Below are 24,392 nucleotides of genomic sequence, written 5' to 3' on the forward strand. Positions count from 1 at the left end.
GTCAACCTCGCAAACACTACTCTGCCTGCCATACCTGGCAGAGGCACAATTGGATAACGAGCGGGGCTGTTTGCACCACCGGGTGCCTCATTCAGTGGGAATCAGGGGTGACAACAAATGTTTTTTTCTTTCTTTTTTTTTTCTTTTTGTGCAGTTAGTGGTCACAGGGAGTGTTTTACCCATCATGCTGAGCTAAAAAGAGACTAACAGGATACACACGTCAACGAACACCACATACAGTTTTACTCTGTGAGATGAGTCAAAAAATGAATCATTTTAAACAGGACGACTTTGTGTTTTGCAGACAAATCTCTTGATTTTTTTAAAAAAGGTTTTTGTAGTTATTCTCTTTCCTTCGACATCCTTGATCAGTGTTTCTAAAATCATAACTCTACGCTTCATAGTTGACCTTAAATCTATTGTCCATTATACTATTCGCCTCTGATGAAACATTTGAGCTAATCATGTTTTGCTTGCCAGCGTGCTCTCCCACACAGTCCTTCTTTGCAGAGCACACACACACTTCAAAATCAGCACCCAAAGCATGTATTAAATGCAGCATTCGATCCTTAATTAGGCAGTATATGGTTAATTTTTAATATCAACTTTCACCTGTTATTTTGTGCAGTAATACTACATGAAGGCAGGCAGTCACATCTAACCAGAAATGAGTAAAGAAGCAACAACAAAAAATAAACTAGCGTCAAAACTATAAAGATATATTTTTTTTATTCTATCAATTTTAATGTTACAATTTCATCAGAAATCAGATTGAGCACTTTGTATTTTGGAAAAAAACAAGCTTTAATTGCTTTAAGGGTAGATTTATTTGTAGCTATTCACCCTGGAAAGCAAAGTGAACAGTGCATTGCTCAAGATTCTGGTCTTCTTCACTCTGTATGATGGAATAGGAGCAGAAACTCTGAGCTACTAGAATAAGATTAAGAACAAAAATGGTTAGAGTAACACTTTAACCATGTGCCATCACAGCCCAGCTGTACGCAGATGTTCATTCCAGCGAAACATGACAGCCAACACTATTTCAAGGATTTCCCACACTTTAAACAGTACATGTGAGAACTTATCAGCGGGAACAGCTTTGGAATAAAAACCTTCTCTAAACCAGAGGCTTCAGTGACCTGTGGATAGGAAACCATTGTCCTGGGGATGTCCGCCGCCTTTGACAACCACCAGCTGCTCCTCAACACCCTTACTGACCTTGTGATCTCTAGGTCTGAGCTCTGATGGTTCATCTACTATTGTTCCTGTCTAGTTCACATGTGTAGACCTTCTTTATTACATTCATGATCACATACTGTACATCATCATTTCAGGGTGACAGAATAATTGTTAGGGCAGAAGGAGCCAAACCTTTGGACTCAAATGATCTCCATTGAAGTTGGTCTTCAAGTTGATTAAGTGCATCAAAGCTTGCAGTCATTTAAAATGCTGCAGGATCATCAGATAACAAATATTTGAGTGAAAAAATGTGAAATATTGCATAATATTCCTCAGATGCCAAAGGTATTGATCAAAGTTCAGGTCTCGCCACCAATTTGCTGTTTCCAATCAAATCTTTGCCCCTTTGCGAAGCTAATTTAACAAGTTAACATGACAACGAACAAAAAAAATTCCTTTTCATTCAGGGTCCATAATTACAATATGTGATTATTCACATTGTCATAGTTTGTTTTTGGAGGATGGAGGCTGGAGAAAACGTGCGTGTGGCAATCATTAAGGTATTGTTTGGTTAAGGAAGCATCATTTGCGACTGTCGTGCAGGATTTAGCTACTAATTACTATGTACATTTAAGACTAAAAATATCTCAGAGGTGGCTGATTGTGTTACAGAGGTATACGTTGCTTGTTAATTGCTCAGGTTTTCATAAAGCCTGTTTTTATCTACAGATTGTCTGGTTGAAAATTTTCTGTTTACTTCAAAATAATTACCTGTCACACAAGCGGTCGAGTCACGGGGACAGTTTAACGTTCTCAGCAGATATAATTTTTCTTTAAGCGGGTGGTGTTGAAATTAATGCCCCCGCCCAGACACACGGTCGGCCCCTAGACAGCCGTTTGACCTCTGACCTTCCAATTGTCTTGTTGTTCCAGGGTAAACAGAGACAGAAGGCTGAATGTCTGTTGATCTAATGGCCTGTTTGCCTGCCTGTTATGCAAGATTCAGATTGTGTTAGGTTTACCAAAAAATGTTGGGACAGGATGATGGATACACATATAGCACATCTGACTCATGGTGGAGACCAAAATTTTATTTTATGAGAGATTTTTGCAAGATCACAACATTTTCATGTTAGCCAAGTAACCACAACCTTTTTTAACTATTCAGTAGTTGCTTTAAACAGATATTGTAGAAAGAAACAAATATTTAGAATTGAACATAAGAGTTTTGCAGAAACATCCATAATCAACCTTTTCGTCCGGCAATAGGGTTGAAATACACCAACAGGCTGGTTTGGTTTGGTATTTTTCAAAAAATTTACCATTTTATTTGATTTCATTTCGCAGATGCTTTTTTCCAAAATGAAGTACATCTGAGAGCTGATACAACGCAAGCAGGGATCTAGTCAGGAGAGAACAACACATGCAAATGTTTTGCATCTTAAGTGCAGCTCAACAAAATACAGTGTAATCAGACACCCAAAAATAAACACTGTACACTAGTGTTTTACATGGAAGTAGGGTTAGGCTTAGGGTTAAAAAGCCCCCTACATTTGCATCCAGGAGCAAAGAAAATGAAGACTTACTGGACTTGCCATCTTATTTTACTTCTACAGTTTGCAGTAAAAGTGGTAGATTTTGAAGCCCATATATTGCTACACACACTTCCCTCCCACTGCTAACAGGATTTTCTATCATGCATGGCAAATCAATAATGCACATTCAGTAATGTACTCATGCAAACAGCATACACTAGTAAAATTCAGTCCTGTACAGCAGTGGAAACTTGGGGGTTACAGTTTATCAACCTGCCCATGTGTCTGCCAAACCGTCACTCAACCAGCATCAGAGATAAAGAGAAGAAAACTTGTTCTCAGAATAGAATCAGCTGTTCTCTGCACTGTCAGATGCTCCTACTCTCAGGAGGAGCTCTACTCATCCGACATCGGCACAGATAAGACCAAGACTTCATTTTCAGGAGGAGTGATGTAGAGCAGCTAAATGAGGGTTACTACAGAATGGTCGAAAAGGTGCAGCATCAAGCCGAACAGAGCCGCGTACTGCCTCAAAGCCATATCATCTCTTCTTTGTGACTGACCTCTCGAAACACTTTCTGGTTCTGAGGTGAATGATTCAACCCCCCGCTAGCCCAAATCCTAAACCTCACCCTCCAGTGTTTAAGTAGAAAAAAAAAAAATCAAGAGAAAAGAGGAAATTAATTTTGTTTTAACTCCTTTCACCTTTAAATGTGCCCCTGGGTAGCCAGGAGGCAATGAGAAGTGAGGTTGGATGTGATAACAGCTATCTGCAGGCTTATGCTCTGCTGCTCTTTGCTCTCTTTATCCCACAATGCACTTCCACAATGACTGTTCAGGGGTCATTTGAGATATATTCAATGTTTGTATTGAACACTGGATGAAATATCCAAACATATCTGTCCAAAGAAAGCTTTTATAGCTGTTACTGAATGTGTTGTATCTTCAACTCGGCCTTAACTGTACTTGCTAACATGACATTTCATGGGTAAGGTTTATCCAAAGCGCTGCCATTGTCATGCATATTTTAGATATAGGTGACCCCAGTGGGAAACAAATCACTAATCCTGCCCTTGACAGAGCCGTGCTGGACCACAGATTAGAGTTTTATCACTGCAAACATTAAGGAAGGCCTGATACCTTCGGGGGGAAAATTAATCTGATTTAGTCAAATCTGAGATTGGTCTTTTTAGGTGACAAATTAAAAGACACTGAGGTCTCTTTAAACTTGTTGCCACATGCCACTGATTGTTTCTTGCATGGTGAGCTCCCACTGTAAATGATTTCCTGTCTCATATAGATTTATGGTAAGTGAACATCTGGTTGCACGGGATTTTGTGTCGGAATTTATAAGTGCGTGCGTCTATGCTGTTTCTAGCAGAATAGCATGTATCCTATTTCGTGTTGTGTTGTGTTTTGTGTATACATTAGCGGACATGAATGAAAAAGGAAAAAAGGTGGAGTAAATGAAAAGAAAAGGATCAACCGATAGGATCTCAAGAAAGAAGCCAGAGGTTGTTAAAGGTAATGAATCTATACCTGTGTCTGTGCAGCCATTGTCGCTTATAATTGCAGTGGTGTTCTTCAGCGGCTGAGAAATGCCAAAGAGGACCGCTCAAACAAAACACCTGCCCCTGCTGTTATTTTACGACAATATTTCCTCCCTGAAAAATCCCCTGTCTCAGCCTTTCACAGGCTTCCCTGCCAAGGGTGCAAGAAAGAAAAACATTTTTTATACTAAGAGAGAAGGGGTGCCACTTGGGAGACAAAGGGAAAAGTGGTGACATTATGACGCGCCCGCGATGCTAATTAAAATAAGAGAAAGAGTCCATTCAGCAATGTTTCACAGATACAAAACAATAAGCTTTTGTGTTAAAAGAGAAATGTAATCCATACTAACCCTGTGCGGGGTTTGTGTTGTGTGCTTGGCAACGGACATTCCTCCTTCAATGATAAGCTTTACAATGAAATGTCACTTTTCTGCCATTTCCGCAAGGATTCATGCTTCTGTGGTGGTGGGTTTATGCAAAGTGAAGCGTTTCACTGCGTTTCATTTTATTTCCTTTGCTTGTCATTTAAGCAGTTTGTTGTTGGTACCGTATATAAAACTCTTCTATGGCTTGTTGTCATTTAAGTCTCTGTTATCCAATTCAGCTTTGTCTTTGCTTGTCATCTTTTTTGAAGGAGATGATGTGTGATTTTTTTTTTTTTTTTTCTAAAGGCCCTTAGGGTTTGTTTTATTTCACGTCAAGAAAATTTATATTTTTGATGTGCCGTATCACTGAGCATGTAAATACTGTAAGCCAATCTGAACATTCGCCTATTTGGGTATTCTCAAGAATGCATTCTGTCAGTTTCTATCTTGTTGTCAGTCGCAGGATGAATGCATTAAGCAAGACTTCAATGTCTCTAAACTGTAAGACTCTGCCCTCAGTCAAGTAGGAGGCTCTGAATATTCTCTTCAAGCTATGTGTGGGCATATACAGTACAGGAAAGAAAAAACACAAACACCTGTAAGTGCGTAAATATATTGAGTCATTAAAAACAAAGACAATAAAAGTGTATAAGTCCTGACCTACTTGGCATTTTGGCACTTTGGAGAACCTTCCAGCTCACTGGAGGTGGAAATACGTTTCTATAAAGACTCAGTAATATTTAGATGTGGTGATTCAAGGGGGCATAAAAGGCATTTGACTTTCCCCTGCTGTTCATGAATCCACTTGCTGGTGTGAACATGGGGGCATTATCATCTTGAAATATGGAAACTTCATGAATGAAAAACACTTGCGCCATGGGGTGCACCTGCAAAATAGCCTTGTATTCCTTAGTCATTATTCCACCATGCAGAGGAATGACTGGACTTATGACTCCCACTAGATTGCTATGCATAAAGATCTACCTCCATGTTTAACTGTTACAACAGTCGCTATATAGACATACTTGAGGACAGTTTGTCAGTTTGGTCCAGACTGACAAAAAGACAGGAGCTAAAGTGGCCCGTTTCAGACAGAGGCCCAACTGAGGTGCTGCATAAACGGCCAGTATAAGATAAATACTGTGTTTTTTTTTTTTAAAGCTGTAATTCATGCAAAGATATTCCAGCAGAGCCCCAGAATAAAAATAGACCTGAAAATGTGCATGATACGTCCTCTTGAGTGAAAAAGCAAAAGCTTACAACATACAATTTGTGTTCTGAGACTATGAAGATCATGTTTCAATCCATCCATCACTGTTTGTAAGGTTGGATTTACACTTCTTTGGGTTTTGTGCTGTCACGATGTGTTCCTTTTGCTTCTCTTTATTATTATATTGGCTATTTCATGTGTCACAGTACAAAGACTGTATGGATTCACTAGTTTCTTTGATATGTCAGTGATGCAAATGCAATGATGGTTCGAATTGACAAGAAACTCTTGCTGCTCTGACAAAAGAACTGGGCCAATTTATACAGCAAATGATTGTTAGCATTTTCTTTTAGATAACTTGACGAATGAGAAAAGTGAAGTGTCCTCTCGTGTGACAAACTGTATTCATATGGTTAACAAAATGAAACTCTGACCTTTGTTCCTTTCAGTTTCAACCTGCCAACTACTTGTCCAACCTACTGAAAGTACATGCTGTATCAAAAAGAGGATGATTGACAGTAATGGCAGGTTCCAGCTGAAAGAAAAAGGTGTATTCAACTGCTAATAGTGCTCATACTGCCTTTTGTTCCTCATGGGGTGAAACTCTGAGGTGTCTAAATGTGCATGTGTCTAATTACTCCCTTTAAAATGAATATTTCAACTACAAAATATGCCTTCGTCAATGACTCTTAAAAGAAAAGGTCTGCCTTGAACAATCATTGAAATTATCGCCTGGAAATAGACATATTACAAAACACAAGTGCCTACCAGGAAAATGATCAATCTCGCCTGTGAAATGAGTGTAAAATACAAGATATGTACTAACCCACCCACAGAAAAGAAATACACGAAGAAGATGAGAATAAAAACAGATAGCAGGGTGTGGAGGTGGAAAGGGTGGAATTGATCAACCAATGCACCGACCTTGGTATAACGCCAGGGTCATGCAAAGAAGTTTTGAGTTAATTTTTAATTTTCAAGGAACATATTTCTTATTCAGCTCAAGTCTGTCTTCACTGAATGTTTTAGTTGCCAAACCTCAACCAAAGTTTTAGTCTAACCTTGACCAAACGTTGGTCTCCGTAGATTAATGTGCTCATTTTTGGACTTTTACGGGATTTTGGAACTGACAAACTAGAACTAGAAGTTGTTTTTTTTTTTGCAGCATAAAAATTCACAATTATTCTGACCGTGCTTCCCACTCATCCACCCTGAAGTCTACTGGCTATATTTGGCAAGGTGAGCTCCTACAGATCTATGGTAAGGTGAACACAGGGTGAAAGAAGAATTAAGAAAGCAAGACATAAGTGCTCCGGGGCTCCACAGACCTGGACAAAGCTGTAGGTGGTGGTGAACACTTGGTCAGACACACTCTCTACCTCCCTTTCTCCCTCTCTAGAGCAATGGAGGTGGGAGTGCATTTCCTTTTTGTACAAAAAACAACATATAAACAGCTTTTTCCTTCCTCTTTTCTTTCTAACTCAGTGTCTTTACCCCTTTAGGACACTGTAGGTAAACAAAATTTGTAATGTTTACTTAGTTGCAGTCACCAGGGTACTTGTCAGCAGTGGCTCCGGCTTGTTGCAGCATCAGGTACATCTGAGTGGTTGGTGGGATCTGAGGCATCAGGGAGGCTGCGATGGCGAGGAGGAGGAGGAGGAGGAGGAGGATGGGTGGGGTGGGGGTGGGAGGGTGCAGGGGAATCGATGCAAGGCTCTTTTAGGCTCAGTTCCCTGGCTGTGCAGCTGCTAGCAATTACCTGAGAGGGAGAGGAAAGGCTGTGAAGTAACCCAGCGCTGAAGGCCTCTTCTCGGCTCACACCCTGAGGCTCTCTAATTACTCCACCAAAAGCCTGAATATCTGTCAGAACCAATCAGAGGCAGCCAGGAAACAGGAACATGGCGAGGCATTCATTTGTTTGTGAGGCAAACACTCGCCAGGTACTTAGCACCGAATCAATGTTTGATTTATTAATGCGTGTATGCAGGTCAGGGAGCCGTGCTTTATTACGACAATTCTCCCACTTCACAACAAAAGCTGTGGAAAATAGAATTATTAGGTGCAATTGCTTTTGTTTTTTTTTATCTTCCTTTGCAGTAGTAAGCTTGGTTTTGAGCTAGTGAACTTTTAGTCACATGCAAGAATGAGACAAGTTCGTAAGGAGTTGTTGGCAAAGGGCAAAAAGTAAAGTTTGAAAAAAAACAAAAAACACAAGAGGTGCTTCTTCTAGATGATAATCTTCATTTCTGCATCCTCTCCCCGACTCTCCTTTCCTCCCCCTCGTCCTTTTCTTCATCTTCTTCGCAGGATTGGCTTTGGAGTGCGGCCGTCCCCCCTGCCATATGCTTGGCGCCGCTCGTCTTTTAGAACCACTTTGTCACTCTCCCCAGTTTGGAGGTAGACTTTGAAAGTGATGTCGCAGGATGCAAAACACCCAGGGAAGGTGGGCCAACACCAGACAATGATTAATACTGCTTTCAGCGATCTCCTTGAAGGAAACTGAAGCATCATTGCATCGCAGTAGAATTACTTTAGCTTAGAAGGTAGGAGGGGACAGACGGGGGAGAGGGTGAGAAAGCAGAACCATAATTCTTTGAATCACCATATACGGATGTTTTTTAATTAAAATGTTCAGTGAAAACACATTATTCACAACCTTGAATTGCACGGGCAAAACTTATACTTTATGCATTGGGGGGAGGGAGGAGTGTGGAGGGGGGGACGTGTTGAGACTGTCACATTCACGAAAGCCTCATCTTGATTTCCATGCCATTCCTCCAAGGTTGAGCAGGTTGTTTTGCACCTTCCATTTGAGTTACAAAATGATAAATGATAAGAGTAAATGTCCACACTTTTCTTAACTTTCAGTGTTTGAGAAGTGTGCACACGCTGAGGCGCAACTGTTGGGGATTTTGGAGTTGGAGGGAGGAGAGTTTGTTGAGGAATGTCGGGTTGTGCCGGGTTGTGCCTGTGCATAAATGTTTGCAGTGATGATGATGTGTGGTGGAGTCTCCCCGCAAGGCCTGGTCACTTTGACCATGAGGCCAAGGATCATGTGTTCTCAGCGGCTGGCTAATATGTACTGGAACAGTGAGTCGCCCTCGTTAATAGAGGCCTAATTAAGACTAATAGAGCACAATGGTGCAGGTCTACTGAGGGCGCCCTGTGACTCATGCCTCCTCTGGGAGGTGGGAAGGTGTTAGCCTGCTTTCTTCAAGGACTAAGGAGTAAATTACACCTTGAATTTCAGTGATGTGGTGGAATATAACTCAATTATTGGAAATATAATCTTACTTGTACTTTACTTGAGTACTTCTATTTCCACGCTTCTTATACTTCACTAAAATTCAAATGTAAATATTGTTCTTTCTACTTCTTTACATTTATTTGACAGCTACAGTGGTCAGATAAAAATATAATGTCAGCTTGGAGACGACAAATTTCTAAATTGCAAAAATATCAGTAACACTTGTGTGAGAAACCTCCACTTTACCTCTAAACTACAACTTTTTAATAGAAAGCCTGTGTTAGCTTGTATGTCTGTTTTTCAGCGTTTTGGAAGAGCAACACCAAATTGCTCCCTTTATGTAACTTTTTGAATCCAGGATTTTTAATGAAGTATTTATGCATTGTTGTATTACTACATTTACTTATGTAAAATGATCTAAATACTTCTTCCAGCATGGGCTAATTGAAGAGCTGTGGGCTTCTTATTCTACATGACTGAATGAGCTGTATTACAGTTTTGAAATGGAAGTATTCCTACTATTTGATTTTTATCGAGTAACTATGGTAATCTATGCAGTTAGGAAAGGAAAAGAGCTGCAACTGACTTTTATCCCCTTTTTGAAAGTGAGAAAAGATTTGGGGGGATGAAATGGCAAAGTGATAAGACTTATGAATGCCTGCTTTTAGGGAGTAATAAGGAAGATCATTCTGAAATGAGTGCTGATTAATGCATTTTGACTGTGGTGAGGACTTAAAAATAAAGACAGAGAAACAAAGAAAGTCATGACTCATTCTTTTTCTATCCTGCACACACACACACACACACACATTTATGCACGGAGAGACATTCCCACACTCAATAAAACTACCTTTCTTTCGTATAGCAATTTATCTGAACTAATTAGAGGCTGCAAGTATCCCACAGATGAAATCTCAGTTAGTACCTACCATGCAAATTAAAGCAACGCAGCCCCATACTCCATTACACATATCATTATAAACTCTGCCCCACTTCAAAACCCCTGCTACCAATAATCAATCTTACCATGTTGGGAAATAAAATGCAAAGCGCTGAATTAACAAGCAGGCGTGACAGGCTGATTATTGATTTAATGTCAGTGGCTGGCTGGCACATGCATCTCTGAGGCACAGCACACTATTAAAACGTCCTAACTAGGGTAATTGCATTAGACACCTTTTTATACCACTTTGTGCAGCTAATCGGCATGTAATAAGGAAAGAGAAGAGACAAGAGCAGAGTGATTCGCTGAGTCAGTGGCCGTGTGATGTCATGTCTGGAGGTGGAGGCAAAAAAAAGGAAGAGAAATGGCAACAGGAGAGGGTATGACAAGTTTTTTTTCCCCTCTTCTATAGGGAAAATCAGGCGGCACTTGGAATAACAAATCATTCGTTTTGACTCAGCGTCTTACTGATGATGTTGCAATGTTTTGTTGAGTCATTTTATGCGGCAAGAATGGAATAAGATTAAAAACACCGAACACTAATGCAGCCTGAAAAAGAGAAAAACTTTGAAGAGGAACTTCACTGCTATAAATATGATTTCTTAATGTAATGTAGTAGAAATGTGCAATTATTTTCAAAATTGGTGCCCTATGACTAGAAAATACTGAGAAAAAAGGCAGTAGATAGGGATAAATCCTACAATAATGAGATTTCATTGCACATGGTCCCGTCCAAAGCTACTGATGTTGTGTTTACAGAACGCAGGTGGCAAACATGTTTCAGAGCTGAGCAGCCAGTTAGTTGAGACAAAGTTAGTATATCTCTTTGACTGAGGCTTATTTTCATTTACAAAAATGTTTTTCCCTCATTATGTCCGGATATTGTACTGGTGTGCAAGGATCATAAAACAAACTGCACATCGGTGGATTGTTAAAAGACCTCTGAGTCTGTAGTCTTCATTTCAGCTTTGTTTGGGAAACAATGGTGGACAAGGGAGAGTAAAACTACAGAACAGAACAGAACGCTGTTTCTTTTATCGTTACGGACAACCAGGATCTAATTGTGCTAAAGCTGTATGCAGCTTCGTAAGTTACAGCTAACACACAGTCGCTGTTGATACTGTTCTGTGTTTAGAGTCGGCAAAGTCTGATATAATATTCTGTCAGAGATCAAAGTCGGGTTTACCGAAGTTTTAAGTTCTGTCGATCCTCCCCGCCACCGGTCGATGCTGCAAAGCCACTCCACCTGATGCTCAAAATTATCTGGGTTGTTGTCAGTGGAATCAGAGAGTTTATCCAAAAGAAACTCAGCACCATGAATTTGTTGCGGTGTTCAGTTCTGTCTCCATCGTGGTGCATCCGCCACAGACATCACACCAGTCATCACCATGCACCGGCCGATGCTGCTAAGCCTCTCCTGTCTTTCAGCTGCGGCTGTAATATAGCTCCAGTGCTTGCTTCTTCCTCCATACTCTTGTTGTGATATTTGGCCTCGTAAAAAATAGTGCCATAGCCTATAAATTTATGTCGTAAAAGCAAAATACATTTTTAGATTGGGCTTTTCTTTGCACTTGAGGCTCAAAATTCTCTGGATGGTTGTTGGCAGAATCACAGAGTTTTGTCCAAAAGAAACTCAGCAGCTGTAGTTTGTGTGTCAGGTTGCAGCTGTAACATAGCTCTGGTAGTCGCTGCTAAATATATCTTCCAAACAGTTTGTGTCTGTTTGTGTTTGTTTTTCCTTGTGTGTTTTGTGAGACCCCTCGTTAACAGTACTTGAAGGCACCACTACAAAAAAATGAGGAAAAATAGTTTGTATTCCAAGGCTTCTCCAAAAGACTTTTGGAGGAAAGTTTAATGTCATTTATATATAGGTACTACTTGAACTTCAACTTGAAAATTGATGAAGTCGTAGTGTTTAAGCTATTTTTATGAAATTCCAGATGATTTATTCTTATATCTTGAGACTGGGCTGGAGTCTAGGGACATCAGGTATCAGACATGAGGCACCAGAATTAGGGAGAGAGAGGTGGCAGATTCCACAAAAAAGGAATTATATTTTCACATGAACTTACTTAGAATATGCAAAAGGTCTAAGCTAAATAATTCCTACAAGTGTATATGCTAAAAAGACCCATTTGTAATTTATTTCTATCACTTCTAAATGCTTAAAAATCTTCGCTGCATATGGTTGTAACAAGTACAGTATTTGCCTGCCAGGGTCGAATCTCAGGACTGAAATACCCTTCAAACTGCGGCACTTCAGCAGCTTGACTACGCTCCAGGCTTGGACCGCTTCTTGTCGGTCCCTGAATGAAGACGTGAAACTTCATTATAGACCCCCCAGTGAGGCCTGTGAGGGGGAGATAGCGAGAGAAAGGAGAGAAGAGGGGGTGGCCAGGTGCCAGGTGCTCCCTGTGACGGGACACCCCATTGCCACGGAGACACGGGTCAGGGGGCATGCGGGGGTGGGGGGTGGGGGGGTGCTCGGGGAGGGCACGTGCTCTGAGCTGCGGGGCGGCCGGGCTTTGGCATGAATTACCCGCCCGCTGTGCCGCTGCTTTGGGGATGCTGGAGGAGAGGTCACGTACTCAGTGGCCCTCAAACACACACACAGGCTCTCTCAGCAACAACAACAAGGCTCTGTGTGCGCCCAGCTAGTCACAACAGCTATTCTGCATTTAGCACAAATACAAGTACACACACACGCACACACACACACTTGGAGAGGATGAATTAGGTCAGCTTCGTTGGTCAAACAGGACGGACATCCGCAGCAGGGCACTAAACACAAATTATTCTCACTAGAGTGCCTTTAATATCAGAGAGGAAAGGGACAATCAGTGACTGGACCTCCTCCATTTAGACTGTCCCGCAGCTCAGTGTGGCGCCACATAAGGCACCTTGTCGAAAGAGCACCTGGACACAAGAACACTCAAACAAATAGAGTAAACTACAGTACACAGCACTGCACTCTAGTTTTTTTTTTTTTCAAGGTTTATGAAGTGTTAGATGAAATATAGCATTGAGTGTGTCAATGGAACATACTAGTAATCATAAATACCTAATGCTTTAGTTCCTGTCTATTAAAAGATCAGTTGGGAGTGATAGCAGGTTTACATTTGCATATGGATTGTGGTTTAAATGTTGAGCATCTCACTGTCTGACTTTAGTAAGAGTGTTGTAAAAGTGTTGACCTTTATTGTAATTCAGGGGGGGGGGGGAATAAAAACAATAAGGACAGCAACTTCTGCTTAATAATAACAGTGGATCACTGCGTCACAGCTGGTGCAAGAAGGGCAACAGGAATACAGGGGAAGGAAAGACCAAAATGTAGACATCTGAGGCAGAGCTTGATGCAGTTCAATGATTTAATACTCAGAACTGGAGGTGCAAAGGTTAAAGGGATAGTGAGGCAGGCAAGGGTCAAAACCAGGGAAGGCAGCTCAAACAAGCAAACAAATCTAACAGGCAAGAATCAAAACAGGCACAACAGATGAATAGAACACAGAGCAAGACATGAAGCGCATAGCAACTTAACAATCTGGCATAGAAGAATGGAAGTGGACTGGTATAAGTAGTGAGTGGCTGATGAGCGAATGAGTGGCAGGTGAGGAGTGGGCGGAGTAGGCCAGGTAACTGCAGGACTGATTAGAAATGGGTACAGGTGTGTAGATGGGGGGAAAGTCTGAGGGCATCTGGTGGACAGCTTGAGGATGGCAGGTCCGGGGAGTTGGAGGAAAGTATAGCCTGGGAGAAGTGACTACTGGCTAGAGACAGAGAGCAGTGCGGAAGGGCTGGGGATGAAAGAGCGTGGCTGCGGAGAGGGACCGAGGAGCAGATTGTGACACACTGAACCTCCTCCTCAGCATGACACTGCTGCTAAACTGGAGGTTTGTTTTCGCCAACGGTACGTGATGATCCCACTCTGGCGGAGGAGGGCTGGAGAGGAAAAGAGAGAGAGAGGCCAGTCCGCACTGTTCAGTGCTAATCAAAGGCCAGAGGCTTCTGCGTCTGCCTCCAGCCGGTTGATTGCCAGAGACCCTGGATCAGTGCCTTCATCATCTGACAACCTGTGAGAGCGACTCATTCATTCAATCCTCTCCTACACACCGCCGGGACCTCAACAACACCTCACAGCGTAATGAATCAAACGCTCTGCCAGGAAAACACAAACCCCCGGATAAACACACACACGCAAGTGCGCATGTCACACTAATGATTGTCAGTGAAGACAAAAGAAAGTTTGCTGACGAGTTTATGACTTATTCTAAAAGGGGAAGAGACGTCGGTTGCGTTAGCAGATGGATGCACAGCGGTAACATTCTGCCGCAACGTTTCTTTTGATATCTAATCACGGCAGACGTCAACAGCGCCGTCCTTATTATTGCGGTAATGAAAACCGAATCAGTCTCACACGGATTAATTTGTAAAAGAAAAATAATTAAGACAAAGGTCCTGTATCAAGCAGACAAATCAGAAAGACAACAAAGTATGATGCGTGACAGTTTCCCTGAGTCCTCCTGCGGTGATGCAGGCCTGTCCTTTGTGTCATGACTAGTTGCTCTCTGGCATTAATCAGAGCGTCGTCCAATCTTGTTAGGCGGAGCTGGGAGATGATAGGGAGACTGCAGGTCTTTAATCAAGGTTAGAATAATCTGTGATGGTAGCTGATTATAAACCTGATCATCAGCAACATATTGTCACCTCCTAATCATCCAAATAAACAGAGAGAGACCTGCCCTCAGCCCCCACGTGGAGGAATAAATTACATGCACACACACACACACATAAACACATGAGTCTTACACACGCCTACATGCATATGCAAACAGTTGCATTCTTGCCCACACACATAGGCTACACACAGAATTTGATCAAAAATACACACAGGAGCTTGAATGTCTACACGCGTGCACGCCACGATACGCAATCTGCAGCATGCAGCACTTTTACATCAAATACTTTCAATGCAAATACCACGTTTTATGGTGCCTTTTGAAATTTCTTGCCTCTCAGCGATTGAGAAATGATTGCAGCTAAGAAACCCCAGCTTGAAAGACATCCATCAAGACAGCAGATAAACAATGAAACGGCCCCTCTCAAGTCGATGATAACCTCAACTTCTTTCTAATCTACTTTCATGTGCTTTGTCTCCTTTTTTTTTTTATTTACTCCCACTCTTTTATTTCACCTCTCACGGGGTGAGCCTCTCCTCTCCTCTCTCCTCCTCTCTCTCTCTCTCCCCCCCCCCTCCCCTCTTCCAGAAGCTCATTACCTTGGGGCCGAGTCTCGGCTGTTTTCAACACAGCAAAATTATAACACGAGCGGCGACGGCACTCGTTAGCAGCCTTGTCAATCATCGGAGCGGGCAGGGGGAGAAGCAATCGGCGCCGGGGTCAGCGATGAAGATGTACATTCTCTATTCATCCATCACATCTTCCGGGAAATCAATTTACACCGCATCAGCGTCACAGTGCCTCAACAACAGCGGTGATATGAAAGAGGAGGGAAACAACTTCTGAGAGAAAGACAGAGGAGAGTGGTAGATTCGTTTAGATACAATCTAATAAACGTCAGTCATCTTGTGTTTTTTTTTCCCTCTGTCACCCCCAGGTAACCTGAATTCATTGTCCTCCAGTGTGCAATTACTATTTGCTAATAACTTTTTATACATTTATTGTGATGATGAAAAAATAGCTAAGCATTAAATAGCAACCAAAGAAAAGCTAGTTATCAACGTGTTTATCCTCATCCCACTGTAAGTTACTGAACCCAATTCCTTCAACGTGCTTTCACTTTCCTGTCCCTCTTCTTGTCCCGTTTACTTATGTATTCTCTTTGGGAGGTGGCAGGTGACAAGGCAGAGATTTGGGATGTTGCCTCCGCTCACATTAATGTAGTTGTTGCTTTCTTGCAGGTGTCAGCTTCATGGTTCATTAACGGTGTTTGGTTTGGGGAAACCTGAAGAGAAAGAGGATAAAAGACGAAAAAGACAGGTAGAGATGGAAGGGACTCGGCGGCGAGGAAAGTAATTGGCAACATAAATGAAACCTGGTGTCGCGCTGACACTGTCCACGTTAGTAGACTGCAGATGAAAACGCCTTTGAACGGTAATTCTGTGCTGGACATGCAGGCTTTGAGAAAACCTGAAATGTGAGGTGAGAAATAGTCAAGTAGAGGGAAGTGACAAAGCAAGAGAAGGAGGACGGAGTGCCAGTTTGTGTGCATGGAAGCATGTACGAGTGTGTGTTGCCAGAATTGTGTATTTGTGTGTGGGTGCTTTCATTCCAGGAGATGTCATGCTGTTTGAGCAAACGGTTCTCCGTTAAGGCCATCCACCGCCTGCTGCCGGCGCCGCCACCCCTGCTGTACCCAGCCAGCCTCGTGCCAACGCCTCCGACACGGCAGCCGCCAATGCCAGGAGCCCGTCTGCCCCTCATCTCAGCAGAGCAGATGTCACTCAATTGCCCTCCACCTCCCCCTGAAAAACACCACTACCGCCACCATCCCCTCCCTCCACCACCCTAACAGGCAGCCGTGCCGGCGTGCCAAGCAGGCGACACCCGACATGTGAAGAGAGAAGGGTGGCGGGCATATCGACGGGACGGCGGGGGGGGGGGGGGGGGGGGGGGCGGAGGGGCGGGTGGCAGGCAGGAATGCACAGCGTGGGAGCGTTGTAGATTTTTCGCACTCCCTCCATCGCCTCTTCTCCCCCCCCCCCCTCTGCCCCCAAGCCACCCACTCACCCACCTCTCCCTTACAGACACCACCACTACGCACATGCCACATGCACTGGCACATAAACACATGCACAGCTTACCCCCCCTCACCCCACCCTACCCCTTTGCAAAAAGAGACACACTTTCCCCTCTTTCTCCCGAGATGACACCCCCTGCAGGCCTTTGGAATATTCTAATTCTGTTTCCTAACTCTTATTATGTGTGGAGTGTGTGACATGTGAATTGTAATTAGTCGCTCTGGGGTGAGCAGAGAGCGAAACCCCCACCTTCCCCAAAAAAAGAAAAGAACCAAAAAAAGAAGAAGAAAAAAAAAACACTGGAGGGCGAATAATCTTTCCAAATACCCCGTCCAATTTTAACCCCCCAATCACCACCTTTGATTTTCTCACATAGGTGTACGCACACACTCCCTCAGCCCTTCAAGCGCTCTTTGTTTCCCCTTCCGGCGCTGATCCGAGGCCATTCACCTCCTCGCACATGCTACCTCCCTCTACCTCTCATCCATACAGTAGCTTTCCTCCTTCAGACCGCCGTGGATCTTATCTGCAAGGGAGGCCTGTATCAATAACCCTGCAGCCTCCACTCCTCCACTACAAAGGGCCCAGGCGACAGGGGCTAGCTGTAGGGATGGAAGATAATGGGATTGAGGTGGTACTTAAATCTCAGCGAACCACGGCAGCTCAAGTAATTAGTGGATGGGTTCCATACTGGGGGCGCTAAGCAGAGCTAATGCTACCCTGGGCTCTGCTGCTGGAGCAAAATTAGCAGTATGGGAATGTGTGGAGCTATCACACGGATTATCTGCCTCGCTCGCAATGCTCCGTTTCTGCCTCTGTCTCTCAATCTTTCTGTCATCCCGATAGAAGCTCCGACTGTACTCCTCAAGCTCAGCGCTCGGCTCTCCAAGAAACCCAAACCCATGAACGCAACAGAGAGGGGGGAAAAGAAGAGGAGAAATCAAGCTGGGGAGAAGGTGTGGGGGGGGAAGGAGGGAGGGAGGGGATGGCGAGGAAAGGGGATTGTAATTTCACAGCAGTGTCAGAAGAGCCAGCCGAGGCCCTGTCTTTCTATTGAGGCTTCATTAGGGCGAACAATGGACTTCCCTGCCATCTAATTAGACGAGGTTAATGAGGAGAGGAGGGCCCGGCCGATCCCCACCGTGCATGCTGTGTCACGGGCGGGGGGGGGGAGGTGGTCAAGGGGTCCTGGGGGCGTGAGGGTGCGACGGGAGGGTCACCTCATAGCAATCTTACAGATTATTGCGTATTTGATATGGAAACAAGGTACAGTGTCTGGGCTAAACGTGCTCCTGAGTGGGACAGAGTGTAAACTTCATCTAAATCAGACTGCAAGAATAAATGAACTTTATTGATCCCTGAAAGAGAAAGTTGGCTTATACAGATGAAAATGGGAGTAGAAGGTTGATAACAAAGCATATATGTGATATATGATGCTAATACATTTTTTGTATTAGTTTTGCAATGTGATTCATCATGCAGAGAATGGCAGAGACTTTTAACAAGAGAACATTAGTGAGTCAGTCAGTTTGTTTCTTTAGCTGCAGCCGTCACCTTCCATCTCAACATTAGATTTTTCTAAGTTTGCAGCTTTAAAAATACACCGGTCAGTTTCCAGGAGCTTAATCTTTTCAGTGATGCTTGTCTTCACTCTGTAACACATTTTTCTTTTCTTTTTTTTTTTTTTTTTTTAAATTCAAACGATAGCACAGAGAATAATGCTCCCTTGCAGGGAAATAGCCAGCCCAATTCCAGCTGCACTGTACCTTTCAGTGAACCCTTTAAGACTTGGCTTGTTGCACAGTCAGCCAGTCATTAAAGGCTGCATTCTGCATCCTCCATCCCACTGGCTATTGAAATTCATGGGTCAAAGGAGCAGCTCACCAAGATGTTATCAGATGAAAAAACTGATGGCTATGAAATGGACCAGATATTATTTTTAAATTCATTTTCCCTCCTTGTTTTGTTTAAATAATGACAATATACCGTATGCAGGGATACAAAATAAAAAATAAAATCAAAATTTAGCAACTGTTTGACTAGAAATCAACTTCCCTTTCAAGCTAATGCAAGTCCATAAGCATCCTTGTGTGTGTGGATGCGGTTTGGAGAGCGTTCAGGAGTGAAGGGGTCAATCACTGAGGGCAGTGTTGCTCTAAAAACTCCCTATTTATTGCTCCAGAAATCCTGTCTTCATGTTTACACATTTTGAATGTAGGAAAAAGAGAGCACTGGTATCAGATACCCTGAGTTGAGGTATAAAAGTTGGATCTGTGCAGTTAGATTCCAGATAACAGGTTGGTTTTTTTTTCATCCCTTATTCCAGTTTTAATCACTTGTACACACAAACAGGTTAGAAGAATCACATCACACCCACAAAAGAAAAACGAGGATGATAAACAAACTAGAATCAGCTTGTTAACAGAGTTATAAAACCTCAACAACAACAGCAGATCGCCTCACCACAGCATGCAGCCCGTGACGTCATTCGCCATTAAGAATACAGCTAATTAATCAGTTAGGTGTAAGAGAGAAGGAAAGAGGCGCCTGTGTGAATTCAACATTAGGGATGCGGCAGACGAGGGAATAGGTTTATGTATAGATAACAACAGATAACAAGCTTGTGTTGAGAAACAGAGAAGAGTGAAACTTTAGGAAATGCTAATCTCTGTGACAGAACAGCTGGTATTTAATGTATGGCGTCGACAGTGAGAAGCAAACTGTAACATAAAAAAGGAAAGAAGATGCTGTTTCTGGGGTTTGGTAATTCCATAGTACCTAAAAAAGGAAATGAAGAAGCCATGCAGGCAAACTATATTTTAATGGCTTCATTTTAGTGTTAATATTAGTCACATCTTTGTTTTCATGAGTCCAGGTGTTGCTTTGTAACACACAACGGGATATCCATTTCTTAACACTGAGCAATTTACCATTTTTCTACACAAAAACAGCCCTTTTCAAATGGCACCGCAGTGCATTACAAGAGATCCGAGGTAGCCTCCGCCTAAGCCGCCGGCTAGCGGCGTGGCTTTCTAAAATGGGACACGAGGCCTTACTCTGCCGATGTGTGTTATGTGATTTTTGTGAATTGTGAGGCAATTTTGAGATTAGAAAAACAACGTTATCACCGCACATTAGTGAAACCAAGAGATTACTCCTGCAACAGCGTGGAGGCAAGGTCTCGTTTGGACACATACACATACATACGCAGGCAACATCTAGTAATGTGTAGGTCGTGGTGTGCAGTAATAACCATAATCACAGTTGCTGTTAGGCTAATTTCAGATACATTTTATGTGCTCAGGGTAGCAAAAAAGGCATTTTACTACTAGATAGATAGATAGATAAATAGATAGATAGATAGATAGAGAGTCTTCTGATATTCTGCAGTTTTACACAGCCTCAGTCTCAGGTCTTTTCATTTGCCCATAGAAACGACTCCGCTGAAACTGACATGCGCGAGAAAATTTTAATCAAACAAACCCATTTCTCCTCAACAGCTAAACCAAACAAACGGGCCTCAACTTTCCCATTCAAGTCAGAATGACAGCGTAACACAACACAACAGCGGCGAACGCAGCGTTCTTTATTCAGGGAACGTCAGCCGCGCGCTATTCTGTTGAAAATATCAACTTCAGATGTTGAGGGGAGGAAAAAAGACGGGCGTTTTGTCTGCCTTTGTTGGTTTGGGCTTGATATGCCGCGTGAGCCTTTCAAGCCATTTGTTAGACTCAATTTCTTCCTCTGTTACATCTGCAGATTACGTTTCAAGCAAACAACCAGCAACATGAAGGCACAGAAGCGCTATTATGGTGAGAGAATGACAACTTGCATAGGCAGAGAGCAGGAGGAGAGAGGAGGAAACACAAGAAAAGGATGAAAAAAAAAAAGAGCTGATGTAAAGAAGGCTGGGGAGATTGGAAAGAGGCGGAGATAGAAGTGATGAGAGACTACAGTGATGGGATGTATATGTGTGTGTGTCTATTGTAAATCCATGCGTGCAGGTTATGCAAATAAAAACACTTTGATTCTCTGGCCTTAGACATAGTCTCCCTCTTATTGTTTTCTTTTTTCTTAACTCTCCCTCTTAGTTTTGTGCCTCTCCAACAGTTTTGTTCATGAAAAAGTGTTTCAGCTAAACTTGAAACAGTTGACAGCTTTCAGGTAATCTAAGGATGTGTTCATATGCGAAGTGTATTCTTTGTGCTTGTTTTACACATGAAATCATATATGGGGGTTGACCACAACATGCTCAAGATGCATCTGGGTACTGTAAAACTTTTTCAGTAGACAAACAATCACAGTACAACATTCGGTGGGGAGTCTGACAGTTTCATAATCACAAATAAAGAGAAAAAGGAATTCAAGCAGAAAGATAATCTTTGTTAAAAAAAAAATTACTACATGGCTATTATGAGAAGAAGAAAAAGCTGAGTGGTATTAGTAGTGTTGGCGTCTACCAGTTTCCATGTTAATGCTAATTCCATGCTAATTAGCTTGTTAAGTGGTACAGTTGGCACAAGCATGACCCTGTTGTTTCAATGCTTGTTTTGTCATATCAGCAAAAAAAAAAGCTTTTCTAGTAAAAAACAAAAAAAAAAGAACACACTGGTGACAAAATCATGAGGAAAGAACAGAGGTGGATGATATAATATGCTTGCTAGCAAGTAATCTGGGCTACATAGTTCGCCTAGCTAATCTTCAAAGTAGCTCTACTTTCCTTTAGTTATCAAATAGTTAACAAGCCATCTTCCCTCCCAAAAACACTATTCTTACAGTTCTTGTAGCATAAAATTTCAATATAGAATCAGCAAATCTCCAAAGAAAGCAACACTTAATTTCAAGTTGATGCCTGATTTTCCTCTCTTATCTACAGAGACAATCAGAATGGCCGTTTTGACTGAGAAGAATTAGAGAAGAAGTGTGAAGTTATTGTATATCTGTTCCTCAAGAAAGTTGAGGCTCACATTTCTTTTCCACAAAGCCATTATTGGCAAAGTAAACGCATGAAGAAACAGACTCAACTGTTCTATCTCGGGTCATTGAGAAGGGTTTATTTCATGGCATCCTATACTTGATGTCCTTTTTTGTAGATGATCATCTTGCAAGGAACCAAAATAAAGAAATTTAGCAAAGCTGCAATGTGGGCAGTGAAGACAACCAAAAGCTACCTTTACCTACTACCTAACTTCAACTCCACCAATCAGGCACTTGAACACCTGTAGCTCCACCCACTGAAGGGGTGACTCAACCAATGAAATTACTGCTCCAGCAAGCTAGTATTTATTTCATGTGTAAGGAGCAAATTTGCCTGAAAATAATGCAGTTAAATCATGCTACACCAATGCTACTGAGCAACATCTTTGCCTAAAAACTGAACAACAGAAAATCCTAAACAATTACGAGGTATTTGGTACCTTGTCTATCTCCATGTTTCTTTTAACTATTTATTGTCTTTCATCCTTATTCTCTCCTAATGCCCCCCCCCCCGTGTATACTTTAATACCACAGCTGGTTGTACCTGTGACTCAGAGCTTATTTTCTGACTATCATCATTCACATTAGGTTATATTTTTTTAGAAAAAAAGTCACTTGAGGTGTCACTTTAAATTTCCCAGATGAAACACTGTAGCCTTGTTTATCCCGCTGCTGTTTTTTTGTGTGTGTGTGACAATGACATTGCTGCATTTTAGACGCATACATTGTTTTCCCAATTAAATTCCATAGCAAGTAGCACAATTTGACCATTATAGGATACCGATGGGAACACCTTGTTATGTCAGGAAAAACACACGTCCTACTATCTTATGATAACACTGGGATTAACAGGACTTTTTCACCCCTAAATCCTGAGACGGGATTTATCAGCGCTCCCTTTTGTTCCCTCACAAATTCATTTCTCCTACACATGTTTTATCACCATGTTTTAATCACTGCTCCTCTTTATTTTTGTTTTTTTTATCACAAATAAACAAATTAAACCGAAACTCAGACATGAATTTGTCATCCTGATCTTGCTTAAGCCTAATTGGGCTAGCTAGGGTCAAAACACAATCTTACCTAATTAAGAATCAGATATTAGCTTTGGTGTGATCTCACCCAGGGTGATAAATTTGCTCTGAATCTCTGAGATGTGTTGTTTTTGTGCTTTCGGGCTCAGAACATGCATCCCTCACAAGCATGTAAGAAAATCCTCAATCCCAGCAAAAGTGAGACCAAATCCTGTTCCATATTCCATAGCTCTACATGCTATGAGTGTGTACACTTCAATAAGGAGGATCACTTGCCACAGCACAGTAGACTGCTGACAAGCCCTGTGTTCATGCTATTCAAGGCTCGACAGCAGCACACAGCTTTAACCTAGATCGCCATCTAGTGATCATGTTCAGTACGACTGTTCTGACGCCACCGTCAAACTCAACACACACACACATGTTTGTGTTGTAACAGATCGAAGAAATGTTTACTATCAGGAAGATGTCTATATAGGATTTTTTAGGTAGTTTGCTTTTAAGTGTGTTCAAATGTAATTGCAGCAATCAGACATGTTTTCTAATCAACAAGGAATAAAAATGTTTTCTCTAAGGTGCATTTATATGGTCATCTCATGAATAGCTGACTGTGAGGATCAATACGTTCTCGCTGCTTCTGGTGACAGTTAAATTGCTCATTTCCACCAATGGTTTTCCAGGAAATAAACAATGACACTTAAGTTGCAACTTGCATGCGATTATGAGATTCATCTGCCTCCTGATAGCTTGTTTTCAAGTTTTGTATCATTTCAATACAGCCTTGTCTCTTCAAAAATATTCAGTGATTGAGAAATGCGACCTCGTTTTCGACTTTTTGTCAATGCAATTTTGAACGTAAGCCTTGAATTTAAGTGAAAACATGAAAATCAACAAAAACTCTTTAATTTATTTGGAATGTAATCCTTGAATTTGAGCTAAGACATGGAAATTTGTATATTTAGTTCTTGACATAATAAATTTTAAATGCTTGTGAGCAATTCAAACCACATGTATAAAGAAGAAGAGAATGTCTGTGCCTTTTCTCAATGTTTTTATGTATATGTGTTTATTCCTGTATAGTGGATGTTTACCCGAGTGTATGTATATATGCCTTAACTGTATTTATGCACATGTGCAGCTATACCTCTGTGTGTGTGTGTGTGTGTGTATGTCTGTGCGTGCGCACGTGCGTGTGTGTGCAGAGGCCATGCGCCTCACCTCTCTATAATGAAATCATACGGGTCAGTAAGGCCGGCAAGGCTCGGGCAGGTCACCCAACAGATCGGAACTAAGCTGCTTTGACCCGGCCTGGTACTGCATGCCAAACACACACACACACACACACACACACACACACACACACACACACACACAAACACACACCATACACACTGCTTACAGCACAATGGAACCACTGTACAGAGGGGAGGGTGTGTGGTAATGATTAAAAAGCAAAGCCAAGCTGTTACACACACACACACAACAACAACAACAACCAAACAATGCACGGATTCACACAAACAATTGTTTTCTTTTTTTTTTTTTTATTTCGCTCCAAAACTAATAAAAACCTATCAGAGAAGATGTCCTTTAAA

The 24,392-nt window shown here is 42.1% G+C and overlaps 1 long non-coding RNA gene across 1 annotated transcript; it reads left to right on the top strand.

Moving 5' to 3' along the window:
• The first annotated feature begins 15,297 nt into the window (after positions 1-15,297).
• On the top strand, positions 15,298-20,829 carry LOC121892391. The gene is made up of 3 exons (XR_006094410.1): positions 15,298-15,642; positions 15,947-16,187; positions 20,546-20,829. It is a non-coding gene; the product is annotated as an uncharacterized LOC121892391 (long non-coding RNA).
• Positions 20,830-24,392: the final 3,563 nt, after the last annotated feature.

Source organism: Thunnus maccoyii, chromosome 24 (genome assembly GCF_910596095.1).
Source record: "Thunnus maccoyii chromosome 24, fThuMac1.1, whole genome shotgun sequence".
Taxonomy (NCBI): domain Eukaryota; kingdom Metazoa; phylum Chordata; class Actinopteri; order Scombriformes; family Scombridae; genus Thunnus; species Thunnus maccoyii.